The sequence below is a fragment of the Schistocerca gregaria genome, chromosome 1, assembly GCF_023897955.1.
Source record: "Schistocerca gregaria isolate iqSchGreg1 chromosome 1, iqSchGreg1.2, whole genome shotgun sequence".
Taxonomy (NCBI): domain Eukaryota; kingdom Metazoa; phylum Arthropoda; class Insecta; order Orthoptera; family Acrididae; genus Schistocerca; species Schistocerca gregaria.
Window position 1 is genome coordinate 1,071,401,133 of NC_064920.1, and position 16,974 is coordinate 1,071,418,106.

The 16,974-nt window shown below is 43.8% G+C and overlaps 1 protein-coding gene and 1 non-coding gene across 3 annotated transcripts in view; one reads left to right on the forward strand and one right to left on the reverse strand.

Moving 5' to 3' along the window:
- Window positions 1-16,974, reverse strand: part of LOC126281617 (putative inorganic phosphate cotransporter) — a 433,128-nt gene that overhangs the window by 181,873 nt on the left and 234,281 nt on the right. The gene's annotated exons all lie outside the window — the stretch shown is intronic.
- Trnak-uuu (transfer RNA lysine (anticodon UUU)) lies at window positions 9,568-9,642 on the forward strand. The gene has a single exon. It is a non-coding gene; the product is annotated as a tRNA-Lys (tRNA).

Sequence of the window (16,974 nt, forward strand, 5' to 3'; positions counted from 1 at the left end):
ATACGTGATGTCCGCCGTATTATTGTATGTGAAACACAGATACATGTAGAAATTCTGCGTGTGCTTGTTCAATGACTACATTCTACCAAATCAATAATGCTTCCACTACATCCTCTACATCCTCTCTCTACTCATTTCCAACAAGTTCAGATGAAATACAACTGTTGGCCGCTGCACCAGCCTCGAGTAGCTTAGTGAAAACACCAGTAGCACTCTCGAATGTGTTACGTTGTGTTTAGGAAATAGTCTATCGCATTGTCTATAAACAGCAACAGTGTGTCCGATATAAAACCAATACACAAATACCATTTCTGGAATATATGGCATACATATAAGCGTGTCGCATGATACAGTAGAATCAGCCAACAAATAACAGCTAAAAAATTCAACTACCTGAACTAAAGTGCAACTTGACAACTTGGACTTCAAAACAAAAATGACACTCGATAAACAGACCCACAGTAACTGGAATATAAAAACGAAAAATGAAAATTTCTGTAACAAGCTGCATTTCTAGAACCAAATATAACTGGAAACAGATAATCTGAAATGTTTTATTCGAATTAGGTTTTACTATCACTTCCTGAAATATTTGCTACTCCTCGTGAAACACACTGCAGACGAGTGACACAACGGAAAAAAGGAAGAAAAAAACGACATTCCTTATTACACCACGTTAAGATTGTCTTTAGCACAAAAATGGGGGCACAAAGGAAAGCGTAGTGCGGGCAATGCAAAGGGGATGATGATACTCACAGTGTTCGTTGTACAAAGTTACGTGACAACAAAGTGGTGGGAACGGTGTGGTCAGTTGTTTGCTGAGAGGTTTGAGGGTATCAAAGTTCCATACAACACTTAGTCCGAAAATGGCGTCAGACAGGATCTGTTATGGACAATTCCGAAAACATTCCGAAATGTCCTCGCACACCAGAAAATATTGCTGCAGTTCACCAGACAATGCTTCAGAGTCCTACCAAACCAACCCGACGCCTGTCGCGAGAGACCGACATGTCACGTCGATCATGTAGACGAATGCTCCACCCGAACCTGTACATTAATCCCTATCAAGTTTCTGTTGTTCATGCACTGAAACTAGCAGGTGCTCCTCATAGCCTCCAGTATTATGATTGGCTGTTCACTGAGGTAATAATGAACGGCTTGGATACGGATCTGTCCTTTGTGTCTGATGAAGCATGGTTTCACCTCAGTTGTTATGTCAAACCGTAGAATCACAGGTTTCAGGCAGCGAAGATTCCGCATAACTATCACGAAACACCGTTGCATGATCAGAAGGCTGGAGTCTGGTGTGCAGTGTCTGCACGCGGCATTATTGGTCCCACCTTCTTTCATCAGACGCTGACTTCGGCGCTTTACATTGCAAACATTTTGAAACCACTTGTTGCAGCATTAACGGAGGAGAAAAGGCCCTGCAGCCACTTCCAATAGGGTGGAGCAACTGCCCATACAACCGGTCGAACCTTGGTGCACATCTACACAGTCTTCACCCCTGACAGAGTTGTTAGCAGAGGTCAGCGTGGTCGCGGCCCTACCTGGCTACCCAGGTCACCTGAACCTGCAGTGTGCGATTACTTTGTGTGGGGAGCCCTCAAGTCTAAGAGGTATCACAGCAACCCTCGTAGTCTTCAAGAACTGCAGCAGAACATTTTGGATGACACTGCAGCAATTCCGGTAGGCCAGCTTTGATCCGCCATCAGAAACTTGCTGACCAGGGCTCTAAAGTGCCAAGATATGAGTGATGGTGGTCAGTTTCAACGTCTACCATAGTCATGTTACTAATGTATTTGCATTCCTCTGCTGTGTGTCTGTGTACGCTGGAACTCTATCCTCTGGGCTACTTTTATTTGCCTCACCTGCAGAAGAATATCCCACCGAACGTCATGCAGCCCACCTAGTATCAACACGACAGACGTCGTGCCCATTCCACACAGATATTTACAGCCCTTCTTAATAAAATGTTTAGAGATCGTAGGGTCGGTCAATCGCGAAGCACAAAATGACCTGTATGCCAGCGGACAAAGCAGCTCTGGACTTTTATCTGTAGAGAAAAATAACGCAAGAGGTCTGAAAGGAAAGTGGCGACTTCGGAAGACGTGAAATGCTGTTTAACGTGGATATGTGCTGCGGTAACTCCAGATGACAGTGTCCAGCATTGCTTGCCCGGAATCGACTTACAGCATGTTTCAGTGCAGAAGGGCAACATATCGAGTGGTTGATATGACAGTCATCACAAGAAACACACGAATCGTACCTGCGGTATGTGTTTGCTTACCTTTGGTACACTGCGGCAGACGTTGAGCGTTCTCTTCTCACGGCCGTTGGACGATGTTTAGCGTCCCTGTTTTGTTGTTAAACAAAAGTATCCACACACACTCCTATTTAAAGCGGAAATGACCTCTAGATGTCACCTGAGGCGACCACGACATTGTACGAGTAACGGACGCGGAGAGTAAAATGGTTCAATGGCTCTAAGCACTATGGGAATTAACATCTGAGGTCATCAGTCCCATAGACTTAGAACTACGTAAAACTATCTAACCTAAGGACATCACACATATCCATGCCCGAGGCAGGATTCGAACCTGCGACCGTAGCAGCCGCGTGGTTCCGTAATGAAGAGCCCTCAGCCACAGCAGCCGGCGGTAGTGGAGAGTATTTCGTTGTCTGTGGTGAAACAGCAAAAAAAGTAGGCAAGAAGAAGTCAGTAGCTTGGAACGAGGACTAGTAAACTGAAGAGCCAAAGAAATTGGTACACCTGCCTAATACCGTGTAAGGGCCCCCGCAAGCACGCAGAAGTACCGCAACAATACGTGGCATGGATCCGACTAATGTCTGAAGTAGTGCTGCAGGGAAGTGACACTATGGATCCAGGAGGATTGTCCAAGAGTAGGAGGGGTGGAGATTTCTTCTGACAGCACGTTACAAGAAATCCCAGGTATGCTCAATAATGTTGACGTCTGTGGAGTCTGTTGACCAGCGGAGGTCTTTAAACTCATAAGAGTGTTCCTGGAGCCACTCTGTAGCATTTCTGGGTGTGTGGGGTGTCGCATTGTCCTGCTGGAATTGTCCAAGTTCGTCGGAATGCACAATGGACATGAATGGATGCAGGTGATCAGACACGATGCTTACGTACGTGTCATCCGTCAGAGTCGTATCTACACGTATTAGGGGTCCCATATCACTCCAACTGCACATGCCCAACACCATTACATAGCCTCCACCAGCTTGAACAGTCCCCTGCGGACATGCGGGGTCTATGGATTCATGAGGTAGTCTCCATACCCGAACACGTCCATCCGCTCTATGCAATTTAAAAATTGTAAAGTCATCAGATGATCAAAATGACTTGCAGAATTATTTATATAATTTATCTGTATGGTGCGATAAGTAGCAATTGACCCTGAATAAGGAAAAGTGTGAAGTTATTCACATGAGTACTAAAAGAAATCAGCTAAATTTCGATTACGGGATAAGTCACACAAATCTGAAGGCTGTAAATTCAACTAAATACTTAGCGATTAAAATTACAAATGATCTAAATTGGAACGATCACATAGATAATATGGCGGGTAGAGCAAACCAAAGACTGCAATTCATTGTCAGAACACTTAAAAGGTGCAACAGGTCTACTAAAGAGACTGTTACACCACGCTTGTCCGCCCTCTTCTGGAGTATTGCTGTGCGGTGTGGGATCCGCATCAGGTGGGACTGACGGATGACATCGAAAAATTACAAAGAAAGACAGCTCGTTTTGTATTATCGTGGAATGGGGGAGATAGTGTCACAGACTTGATACGTAAATTGGAGTGGTAATCATTAAAACAAACGCGTTTTTCGTTGCAACGGGATCTTCTCATGAAATTTCAATCACCAGTTTTCTCCTCCGATTACGAAAACATTCTGTTGGCATTAACCTACTTAAGGGAGAAATGATCATCACGATAAAACAAGAGAAATCAGGGCTCCCAAAGAAAAATTTAAGTGCTCGTGTTTCCCGTGTGCCGTTTGACAGTGGAACGGTAGAGAGACAGCTTGAAGGTGGTTCATTGAACCCTCTGCCAGGCATTTATTGTGAATAGCAGAGTAATCACGTAGATGTAGATGTTTCCATTCATCAACAGTCCAGTGTCGGTGTTTAGGGCGCAGGCGAGGCGTAAAGCTTTGTGTCGCGGAGTCATCAAGGGTACACGAGTGGGCCTTCGGCTCCGAAAGCCCACATCGATTACGTTTCTTGAATGGTTCGCACGCTGATACTTGTTGATGGCCTAGCATAGAAATCTGCAGAATTTGCTGAAGGGTGGCTGTTCAGTCGTCTTTGGTCCCGTTCTAGCAGAATCTTTTTCCAGCTGCAGCGATGTCGGAAATTTGATGTTTTACCAGATTCCTGATATTCACAGTACACTCGTGAAATGGCCTTACGGGAAGATCCCCACTTCATCGCTACCTCGGGGATGCTGCGCCGCATCGCTCGTGAGCCGACTGTAACGCCACGTTCAACACACACTAAATCTTGATAACCTGCCATTGTAGCAGCACTAACCGATACAACTGCGCCAGACGCTTGTTGTCTTATATAGGCGCTGGCGGCCGCAGCGTCGTATTCTGCCTGTTTACATTTCTCTGTATTTGAATACGCATGAACATACCAGTTTCTTTGGAGCTTCAGGGAAACTAGATATATCCCGAGCAACAAATCCATCAGGAACGTTTCAACCCTTCTCAACCTGCCCAAGTTGACTGTCGATGATATGCCTGCGAAGTGGAAACGTGAAGCAACAGCCACAGATACATCAAGACCAGGCAGACGTCATGTACTGACCGACAGGGCACGTCGGGCATCGCGGAGGGTGAAGGTAAGAAAATAGCTTGAAATCAGCGGAAGGAATCACCCTGAGTTCCAAAGCAGTTCAGCTAGCACAATGACTGCCTGTAGGGAGTTAGGAAGAATGGATACAAGGGTCGAGCAGTTCCTCATAAACCACACATTTCTATAGTCAGTGGTAAGCGAAGTTTGAGGAGGTGTAAAGAGCGACGCAACTGGACACTGGGTGATTAGAAAAGATTGACAGGAGCGATGAATCACTCTATACCTCTGTGGAAATGCGATGGAAAAGTTTGCATTTTGCGAGTGCATGGGGAACGTTACCTGACATCGCAGTAGTGCCAACAGTGGATGAAGTATGGAAGAGATGATGTTACGATGTGGGGGTGTTTCTCGTCGTTAGACTGTGTTACTTTTATTGTGCTTAAGAGAACGCTAAATGTCGATGGGTATGAACACATTTTGCAGCATTGCGTACTACGTGCAGCTCCGAGACGATGGTTGTTTTTATCAGCATGCACCCACCTACATCTACATATACATGGATACTCTGCAAATCTCATTTAAGTGTCTGGCAGAGGGCTCATCGAACCAACTTCACAGTTCCAATCTCGTATAGCGCGCGGAAAGAAGGGACACCTATATCTACATCTACAGCCATACTCCGCAAGCCACCTGACGGTTTGTGGCGGAGGGTACCCTGAGTACCTCTATCGGTTCTCCCTTCTATTCCAGTCTCGTATTGTTCGTGGAAAGAAGGATTGTCGGTATGCTTCTGTGTGGGCTCTAATCTCTCTGATTTTATCCTCATGGTCTCTTCGTGAGATATACGTAGGAGGGAACAATATACTGCTTGACTCTTCGGTGAAGGTATGTTCTCGAAACTTTAACAAAAGCCCGTACCGAGCTACTGAGCGTCTCTCCTGCAGAGTTTTCCACTGGAGTTTATCTATCACCTCCGTAACGCTTTCGCGATTAGTAAATGATCCTGTAACGAAGCGCGCTGCTCTCCGTTGGATCTTCTCTATCTCTTGTATCAACCCTATCTAGTACGGATCCCACACTGTTGAGCAGTATTCAAGCAGTGGGCGAACAAGCGTACTGTAACCTACTTCCTTTGTTTTCGGATTGCATTTCCTTAGGATTCTTCCAATGAATCTCAGTCTGGCATCTGCTTTACTGACGATCAACTTTATATGATCATTCCATTTTAAATCACTCCTAATGCGTATTCCCAGATAATTTATGGAATTAACTGCTTCCAGTTGCTGACCTGTTATTTTGTAGGTAAATGATAAGGGATCTATCTTTCTATGTATTCGCAGCACATTACTCTTGTCTACATTGAGATTCAATTGCCATTCCCTGCACCATGCGTCAATTCGCTGTAGATCCTCGTGCATTTCAGTACAATTTTTCACTGATGCAAACTCTCGGTACACCACAGCATCATCTGCAAAAAGCCTCAGTGAACTTCCGAAGTCATCCACCAGGTCATTTATGTATATTGTGAATAGCAACGGTCCTACGACACTCCCCTGCGGCACACCTTAATTCACTCTTATTTCGGAGGACTTCTCTCCATTGAGAATGACATGCTGCGTTCTGTTATCTAGGAACTCCTCAATCCAATCACACAATTGGTCTGATAGTCCGTATGCACTTACTTTGTTCATTAAACGACTGTGGAGAACTGTGTCAAACGCCTTGCGGAAGTCAAGAAACACGGCATCTACCTGTGAACCCGAGTCTATGGCCCTCTGAGTCTCGTGGACGAATAGCGTGAGCTGGGTTTCACACGACCGTCTTTCTCGAAACCCATGCTGATTCCTACAGAGTAGATTTCTAGTCTCCAGAAAAGTCCTTATACTGATCGACGTTAGAGATATAGGTCTATAGTTCTGCACATCCGTTCGACGTCCCTTCTTGAAAACGGGGATGACCTGTGCCCTTTTCCAATCCTTTGGAACGCTTCGCTCTTCTAGAGACCTACGGTACACCGCTGCAAGAAGGGGGGTAAGTTCCTTCGCGTACTCTGTGTAAAATCGAACTGGTATCCCATCAGGTCCAGCGGCCTTCCCTGTTTTGAGCGATTTTAATTGTTTCTCTAACCCTCTGTCGTCTATTTCGATATCTACCATTTTGTCATCTGTGCGACAATCTAGAGAAGGAACTACAGTGCAGTCTTCCTCTGTGAAACAGCTTTGGAAGAAGACATTTAGTATTTCGGCCTTTAGTCTGTCATCCTCCGTTTCAGTACCATTTTGGTCACAGAGTGTCTGGACATTTTGTTTTGATCCATCTTCCGCTTTGACATAGGACCAAAATTTCTTAGGATTTTCTGCCAAGTCAGTACATAGAACTTTACTTTCGAATTCATTGAACGCCTCTCGCATAGCCCTCCTCACACTACATTTTGCTTCGCGTAATTTTTGTTTGTCTGCAAGGCTTTGGCTATGTTTATGTTTGCTGTGAAGTTCCCTTTGCTTCCGCAGCAGTTTTCTAACTCGGTTGTTGTACTACGGTGGCTCTTTTCCATCTCTTACGATCTTGCTTGGCACATACTCATCTAACGCATATTGTGCGATGGTTTTGAAGTTTGTCCACTGATCCTCAACACTATCTGTACTTGAGACAAAACTTTTGTGTTGAGCCATCAAGTACTCTGAAATCTGCTTTTTGTCACTTTTGCTAAACAGAAAAATCTCCCTACCTTTTTTAATACTTCTATTTACGGCTGAAATCATCGATGCAGTAACCGCTTTATGATCGCTTATTCCCTGTTCTGCATTAACTGATTCAAATAGTTCGGGTCTGTTTGCCATCAGAAGGTCTAATATGTTATCGCCACGAGTCGGTTCTCTGTTTAACTGCTCAAGGTAGTTTTCCGATAAAGCACTTAAAAAAATTTCACTGGATTCTTTCCGTACGAACTCTGATTTCCCTTATTTTATCGTGGTGATCGTTTCTTCCTATATGTGTCGGTGTCAATATAATATTTTTGCATTCGGAGGACAAAGTTGGTGATTGGAATTTCGCGAGAAGATGCCGCCGCAACGAAAAACTCCTTTGTTTTAATGATGCCCACCCCAAATACTGTATCATTTCTCTGACATTCTCTCCCCTATTTCGCGATAATACAAAACGTGCTGCCCTTCTTTGAACTTTTTCCACATACTCTGTCAATCGCCGGCCGCTGTGGCCGAGCGGTTCTAGGCCCTTCAGTCCGGAACCGCGCTGCTGCTACGGACGCAGGTTAGAATCCTACCTTGGGCCATGTATGTGTGTGATGTCCTTAGGTTAGTTAGGTTTAAGTAATTCTAAGTCCAGGGGACGGATGACCTCCGATGTTAAGTCCCATAGTGTCTAGAGCAATTTACTCTGTCAATCCTATTTGGAAAGGATTCCACACCGCGCAGCAGTATTCTAAAAGAGGACGGACGAGCATAGTGCAGGAAGTCTCCCTAGTAGATCTGTTACATTTTCTAAGTGTCCTGCCTACAAAATGCAGTGTTAGGCTAGCCTTCCCCCACAACATTTTTTTTATGGGAATTGTAATTCCTAGGTATTGTGTTGAATTTACGGCCTTTAGATTTGACTGATTTATCGTGTAACCGAAGTGCAATGGACGCCTTTTAGCATTCATGTGGATGACCTCATACTTTTCGTTATTTAGGGCCAAATGCCATTTTTCACACCATACAGATATCTTTTCTAAATAGTTTTGCAATTTGTTTTGATCTTCTGATGACTTTATTAGTCGATAAACGACAGCGTCAACTGCAAACAACCTAAGACGACTGCTCAGTTTGTCTCCCGAATCGTTTTTATAGATAAGGAACAGCAAAGGACCTATAACAGTACCTTGGGGAACGCCAGAAATCACTTCTGTTTTACACTATCACTTTCCGTTAGCACGCAATTACACTACAAGTCGCTTGTGTGGTACAGTATCAAAAGCCTTCCGGAAATTCAGAAATACGAAATCAATCTGAAATCCCTTGTCAATAGCACTCAAGACTTCATGCGAGTAAAGAGTACTTGTGTTTCACAAGAACGATGTTTTCTAAAGAAGTGTTGAGTGTGTGTCAATAGATCGTTTTTTCGAGGTAATTCGTAATGTTCGAACACAATATATGTTCCAAAACTCTGCTGCATATTGGCGTTAATGATGTGGGCCTGTAATTTAGAGGATTACTCCTACTACCTTTCTTGAATGTTGGTGTGACCTGTGCAACTTTCCAGTCTTTGGGTACGGATCTTTCGTCGAGCAAACGGTAGTATACGGTTGTTAAGTATGGAGTTACTGCATCAGCATACTCTGAAAGGAACCTAATGGGTATACAGCTAGCTGTCGTAAAGTAGCATCTGAGAGACAATGGTTTTCGAACAATAACGTTTCTGAATGGACTGACCTGCCCAGAGTTTCGACCTGAAACCAGTGGAATACATTTGGGATGTATGAAGGTGGCATCTGATCTTTTGGACATGCCCGAAAGAACAGATATCATCTTCATATAGTTAAGGCTATCCGGCCATTGACTTTCTTCTGTGCGGATGCACACGCATTGCCCCAACTCTCATGGGGCTCGGTAAGATCGTCTGTCGCGAGTAATGAATGTAATGGACAGGGGCACTACGAATGTAGTGTGGGATATTAAGTTGGGAATGTGAGTCTCACGGGGAGCGTGCAAGGGATAAATGCCTGCAGGCGCACTCTCCTCTGTGCCTTCGGTGGCTCAGATGGCTAGAGCGTCTGCCATTTAAGCAGGAGATCCCGGGTTCGAGTTCCGGTCGGGGCACACATTTTCAGCTGTCCCCGTTGATGTATATCAACGCCTGTCGGTAGCGTAGGGTCTTGATTTAACTATCAGTTCACCTTTGGGACGAGTTGAAACGACGACTTCGCCATTGACTCCAGAGTTCATCGGTGACTTGTCTGGCTTCGGCTCTTGCATGGGCTGGCATTCGTCCACGGACATTCAGACACCTCGTTGAAAGCGTCCCCAGTAGAGAAAAGAATGGCTCTGAGCACTGTGGGACTTAACTTCTGAGGTCATCAGTCCCCTAGAACTTAGAACTACTTAAACCTAACTAACATAAGGACATCACACACATCCATGCCCGAGGCAGGATTCGAACCTGCGACCGTAGGGGTCGTGGCGTTCCAGACTGTAGCGCCTAGAACCGCTAGGCCACTTCGGCCGGCACCAATAGAGAGTTTAGTTCGTATTAAAAGTGAAGGGGAACACACAGGCTATAGTAATGTACTCTAGTAGATGTGCAGGTACTTTTGATCAGACAGTGTGTTTGATGTCATTGCAACCCTCTTGGAAGGCTCTTTCCAGTGCCGACGAAAGAAAGGATTTTGTTTTACTTTGAAGAAAATAAACGATTTGTCATAATTCGGCGGCTATAGGCGTTACAAATGACGTGCGTACTTAAGATAATTCGCTGCAATGACCGATGTAACTCTCCGAAAACTGCTTTCCGGTTTGTTAACTATCTCTGGATATATTTTGTGTTGTCTATGCTACCTGAATGGCCCTGTAGGGTTCGAATGAGAGACCGACAGCTTTGCAACCTTCGCATTTGGACGGGAAGCTCTTTTGTTCAAAAAAGGCAGCCACAAGCGTTACCTAACCGTTCCTGGTCAACAAAAGTTACGTTGTATTTGGAAGAGCGAAGGTTGTGCCCCCTACAGCGGAACGACCGACAGCCACGTTAATGCTCCGTCATTGTTGAGGTAGCAAAACAGTTCCCAGAGCGTAAACTCAACCGAGAGGAACAGCGGTGACAGACTAAATATTCTTGGTGCTGTCTGAGAACAATAACTTCAGTTATTCGCTGTCAGAAACTTTTTTGATGAATGAGTACCACAGTGTCGTTTTAATTTTTTAGTAGTCGATTCTTCACTTTTTATATTCCAATTGCGGTATTCCATTATACCAAGTGCCGAGCGGTCTTGGGCGCTGCAGTCATGGACTGTGCGGCTGGTCCCGGCGGAGGTTCGAGTCCTCCCTCGGACATGGGTGTGTGGGTTTGTCCTTACGATAATTTAGGCTAAGTAGTGTGTAAGCTTAGGGACTGATGAGCTTAGCAGTTAACTCGCATAAGATTAAACACACATTTGAACATTATACCAAGTCTCTCTTTGCAGCCGAATAAAATACTTAAATGCTAGCCAGTTGTGCTGTGCTTAGTCTGTGACGTATACTAACGACCGGAATTAATATACACATTCGCTAACCGAAACTTAATTTTTAAACAGCTCCTTCTTTTCTTTTTCTTCTAGGCGTTAGGTTCCACTTTCAACTTAGAAACGCATTTTTGTGAACATCTGTGTTTCATCTACGTTATCTGATCAAAAGCATCCAGGCACCTGTTAGTGGATATTAATAGGGGGTATCCACCTTCGCCTTTATAGTGGCTTGAACTCTGCTGTGGACACTTTTAGTGAGGAGTCAAAGTCTGTGGCGGAATCGAAACCCATTCTTCTTCAATAACCGAAACTAAAGAAGGTATAGACGTTCGACGCTATGGTTTGAAGCGAACGTTGTAACTTTTCCCGACGGTTTTATGTATATAAACTCAAGCAAAAAAATGGTCAAATGTATGTGAAATCTTATGGGATTTAACTGCTAAGGTCATCAGTCCCTAAGCTTACACACTACTTAACCTAAATTATCCTAAGGACAAACACACACACCCATGCTCGAGGGAGGACTCGAACCTCCGCCGGGATCAAACTGAAGCAGTGAGTGAAGATTTGTACCAAGGCCGGGGATCGAATCCGGGTCTCCTGCTTACTAGATTCTTGCGTTAGCCACAAAGGCACCTTGCCACAGTTGCTCAAACAGATTATTCTCGGGAATTTAAAGTAGACTGGGGCGGCAGTGAGAATTTTGTTTGAGGAGGGAGCTGTGTCAGGCTAATCTGTGCAGCTGTGTGAATCGCTGTTCCAAGGCGCCTTAGTGACTAACGCACCTGCATAGTAAGCCGAAGACCGAGGTTCGATTCCCGGCCTTGGTACAAATTTTCAGTCGCTACTAGAGTCTGTATACATAAAATCAAATCTGTATGAGACCAGTAAAGTCTCTGAAATTGTGTCATTTCATTATCCCGGTTCAGCTTGTTCCCTGGGCAGGCCAGCCCAGGTCAGCAATGTTCTTGTTCACAAACCATCGCTTCACAGATGCTGCTTTATGACAATGTGTGTTGTCATGCTGATAAAACAGTTATCGTCTCCGAACGGTTCTTCTACTGTAGGCAGTAGACAGTGCTGTAAAACGTGTTTATATCGTTCTTCATTTCGCATTTCTTTTAGCGCAGTAAGGAACTACACTCCAAGCATGGACGACACCTCCTTATCCTAACACCACCTGCCCGTACTTCGCTGTTGTCACTATACATGATGGCAGGTAAAGTACTCTACTCATTCTGCGAACCCAAACCCTTCCTTCGCATTACGCGCGTTTCATCAATGAAAATCAATCGTTTTCAGTCGCCCAGTGTCCACAGGTGTCTGTCGCTCTTTACACCTCATCAAGCGACGACGCTCAGCACTGACTACAGAAATCTGTGGCTTATGAAGAGCCTCTCAACGGTCGTACCTCATTCTTTTTAACCCTAAACACAGTCATCGTGCTAGGTGGACTGATGGTATGACTTGGAAGTCACGACTGATTATTTCCGCTAATTTCTCGCGATGTTTTTATAACCACCTTCAGCAGAGCTCGGCAATACATGAAACCTGCCAGGTCTTAATTTATCAGTGGCTGTTGTTTCGCGTTACCACTTCACAGTCATATCATCAACAGTGGATTTGGGCTGCTTTAGAAGGTGCAACTGACCCTTAATAAAGAAAAGTGTGAAACTGTTCACATCAGCTGAATTTCGATTACGCGATAAGTCACACAAATCTGTAGTCTGTAAATGTGAAACATCCCCTTAGAAAAATTTATGAATTACTGGGCTGGTTAACTTCTTACGTTATTAGATTTTCAAACAGCTGAACAAAACTGAACGTACTCGGACATTTCTCTCTGTACTTATTCTGATAAAGACTAAACTGACACAGTATTTTTCGTGCAACGCAGTCTGACTTTCAATAATCCCTACAAAATAATGGCCCTGACTAACAATAACCTATACCTTTCACGAATCACTTACCTCACAAAATCTTCGTTACTCGAAGTACTGCAATACAGCGAGCGCCAATACTGCCAGCTAAATAAAAGATTCTAACTATTGCAGGCACTAACTACTGACAGGAATAGTTAGAAAATGAAAGATTTTGATAGAGAACAAACAACGTATTTACTTTAATAGTGTTCTTTATTCATTATATATATACGCGCTGCTCACATCCAACTGCCCAACACTGCAATAGCAAATATTCCAACAATGAAAATCAGCCACAGACTGCACACAGCACAGTCCGTGAATTTCTTACAGAGCGCTACCAACATAAAAACCTAATCACTCTACTTACAAATTCAGCTAAGTTCTTAGGGACTACAACTACAACTAACCTAAACTGGAACGATCACATAGATAATATTGTGGGTAGAGTAAACTGAAGACTGCGATTCATTGGCAGAACACTTAGAAGGTGCAACAGGTCTACTAAAGAGACTGCTTACACCACGCTAGTCCGCCCTATTCTGGAATATTGCTGTGCGGTGTGGGATCTGCCTCAAGTGGGACTGACGGATGACATCGAAAAAGTACAAAGAAGGGTAGCTCGTTTTGTATTATCGCGAAATAGGGGAGACAGTGAACCAGACATAATACGAGAATTAGAGTGGCAATCATTAAAACAAATGCGTTTTTCGTTGCGACGGGATCTTCTCATGAAATTTCAATCACCAGTTTTCTCCTCCGATTGCGAAAACATTCTGTTGGCACCCACCTACATAGGGAGAAATGATCATCACCGTAAAATAAGAAAAATTTGGGCTCGCACAGAAAAATTTAAGTGCTCGTTTTTCCTGCGTGCCGTTCGAAAGTGGAACGGTAGAAAGACAGCCCTTATTTCCACTTCATGTTTAACACCGCTTTCACTTCCTTTGATATCATGTTTTAACGGTGCATTGAACCCTCTGCCAAGCTCTTTATTGTGAATAGCAGAGTAATCACGTAGATGTAGATGTGAAATGTTCCTCATGGGCTTGTTACTTGGGTGACATCCAAATAATACCCATTTCCGAAGCTACTGAACTCTCCTCAGCTCGTCTTTCTGCTATTACTGCTTCTCTTCAAAACACTATAGTTCCGGCCTTCTGTTATACTGGCGGGTCTGCCTTTCGTGACATACAGTAAGTAGCAGCAACGCGGTTCCAGACTGAAGTGACTAGAAGCGCTCGGCCACAACGGCCAGCATTCTATGTCTCATGTCTAAGTCTATCGTAAGAGGAATAAAGGCTAAAGAAAGTTAGATAGCAACGCTTGGATATAGCCCTTCAGTCCAGATGTAATGACTGACAAGACCTACTGAGAAGAGTGGACAGCGTCCTTAGCATAGAAGATGGCTTAAAGACAAACAAAGTTTAGGCGATGAAGAATTGTAAGGATAGCAGAGACGATGCATACTCACGTCTTTTTCTGTATTTGAGTAGATATAATGCAATATGTGTAACGTACACCGTTTAACGCCTTCGCAACCGCAACAAGATTCCAATGCGCTTTGAAGGTGAGGTTCAGGGTCACTGCGTAACTGGAGGTCTGCTGCACACTCCACTCGCAGAGGCCAAGATGCGCTTCCGCGTAGTTACAAACTCCTCGCTCTGGGGTTTTAACTCTGACTGCTTCCTTCTTATGTAATGTCCAATCCCTTATTTCCACTTCATGTTTAACACCGCATTCACTTCCTTTGATATCATGTTTTAACGGTGCAAATGTGTTAGTAGCTTCCTCATAAATGTTCTTATTGTCTTCGGAGCCGGCCGTGGTGGCCGAATGGTTCTCGGCGTTTCAGTCCGGAACCGCGCGACGGTAGCAGGTACGAATCCTGCCTCGGGCATGGATGAGTGTGATATCCTTAGGTTAGTTATGTTTAAGTAGTTCTAAGTTCTGGGAGACTGATGACCTCAGATGTTAAGTCCCATAGTGCTCAGAGCCATGTGAACCATTTGAACCAATTGTCTTCGGTCTCTCCACGATAGACTATCCTGAACAAGCCTCTTCATCTCTGCAAAAACTACTGCAATCTACATCCATTTGAACCTGTTTACTGTAATCACACATTGAACTTTCTCCTCAGTTTACCCTCCTCGCCCCACATTTTCGTCCAATACCAAATTGATTACTCCTTGATTCTTCCCCATTAACCGATCCCTTCAGCTAGTCAAGCTGTGCCATGAATTTCTTTGTTCCTCATTTCCACTGATAACTTCTTCCTTAATTATTCGATATACCCATGGAATCTTCCGCATTCTTCTGTAGCATCACATTTCGAAAGCTTATATTATCTTCTTATCTGTACTGTTTTTAGTCCACGTTTAGCTCCCGTACAAAGCTACACTCCAGACAAATATCTTCAGAAAAGATTTCCTAACACTTAAAGTGATATTAGATGAAACTGTCTCTGTCAGAAATCCTACTCTTGCTGTTGCCAGCCTGCAATATCCTCTCTGGTTCGAAACCCATCATTTAGTTTTCCGACCATTTTACAGAACTCATCTAGTACTTTCAGTGCCTTGCTTCTTAATGTAATTTCCTCAGCGTCGCCTGATTTAATTCCACTATATTCCATTATCCGCATTTTATTTTTGCCGATGTTCGTCATATAGCTTCTTTTGAATACATCATCCATTCCGTTCAAACAGGCTCCCAAATCTTTTGCCGTTTCTGACAGAATTGCGGTGTCATCTACAAATCTCAAAGCCTTCATTTTTTTATTTCTTCTCCTTGAACTTTAATTTACTTTCCAAATTTCTCCATGGATTCCTTTACTGCTTGCGAAATGTTCAAATTGAGTAACATCGGAGATAGGCTATACAATCCTGTCTCATTTGCTTCTCTTTCGTGTCCTTCGACACTGAGCTTATAGGCTAACTGTAGTCTGTTACCTACACAAGTTGCAATAGCTTTTCGCATCCTGTATTTTATACCTCCTATCTTCCGAATTGTCAAGAGTGTGTTGCAGTCAACACTGTTGAAACGGTCATCTACATCCACAAATGCTATGAACGCAAGTTTGCATCTCTAGTTTTCAAAAATAAATTGTATGATCAATATTACCCCGCGCGTTGGTACATTTTTCCTCAATCCTAGCTCACATCTCCCGAGTCTTTGCATTCTCCCCTAAATAATTACTGTAAGTATGTTGCCAGCACGACTTATTAAACTAATGTGTCTGTAATATTCACAACTGACAGCATCGCCTTGTTTTGAAACAGGAATTATTTCGTTCTTCTTGAAGTCCGAGGGTATTTCGTCTGTCTCATATACCTTGCCTACAAGGTGGAATAGTTTTGTCGAGGCTGGGTCTCCTCATGAATGTATTGTATCGAATATAGAATGTAATGTACACTGCCATTTGCATACGAGACTTAAGATTGCATGAAATGCAGACTAGTTATATGAGTCGAAGAATGTGGAAGAAAGGCAGTGCGTGAGAAGGGAGAGAGACAAGGTTCCAGTAATTCAATCATGCTATTCATTTTGTATATAGAACATTCAGTAAAAGAAACTGAGGGGAAATATGGAAAAGGAATAAAAATTCAGGATGACGAAATAAAAACTTTAGGGTTTGCCGATGTTACTGTGATTCTGTCTGAGACGGCAAAAGAGTTAGGAGAAACGTTGAACGAAATATACAGGGTGAACATTAATAAAACCGACAAACTACAGGGACGGATTCCTGACTGGAAATGGAGGAAAGAAGGTCCTATGAACATGTGTCCAGAAATGCACCGTTGCCACGGCAGATGACACTGAAGTTCCTCTGACTACGTGCCGAGTGTTCCATGTGTGTTGGAAGCTGTGTGGTTAACGCAGCACACTGTAAGCAGCAGAATGATCCTGTTTTCATATCGGGAACAAGCCGAAATGTGTTTGTTTACGGAGCACCGGTTTCTACGGGATATGCCGCCTTCCGACCACTTCTATCTACTTGGCAGTACGCAACC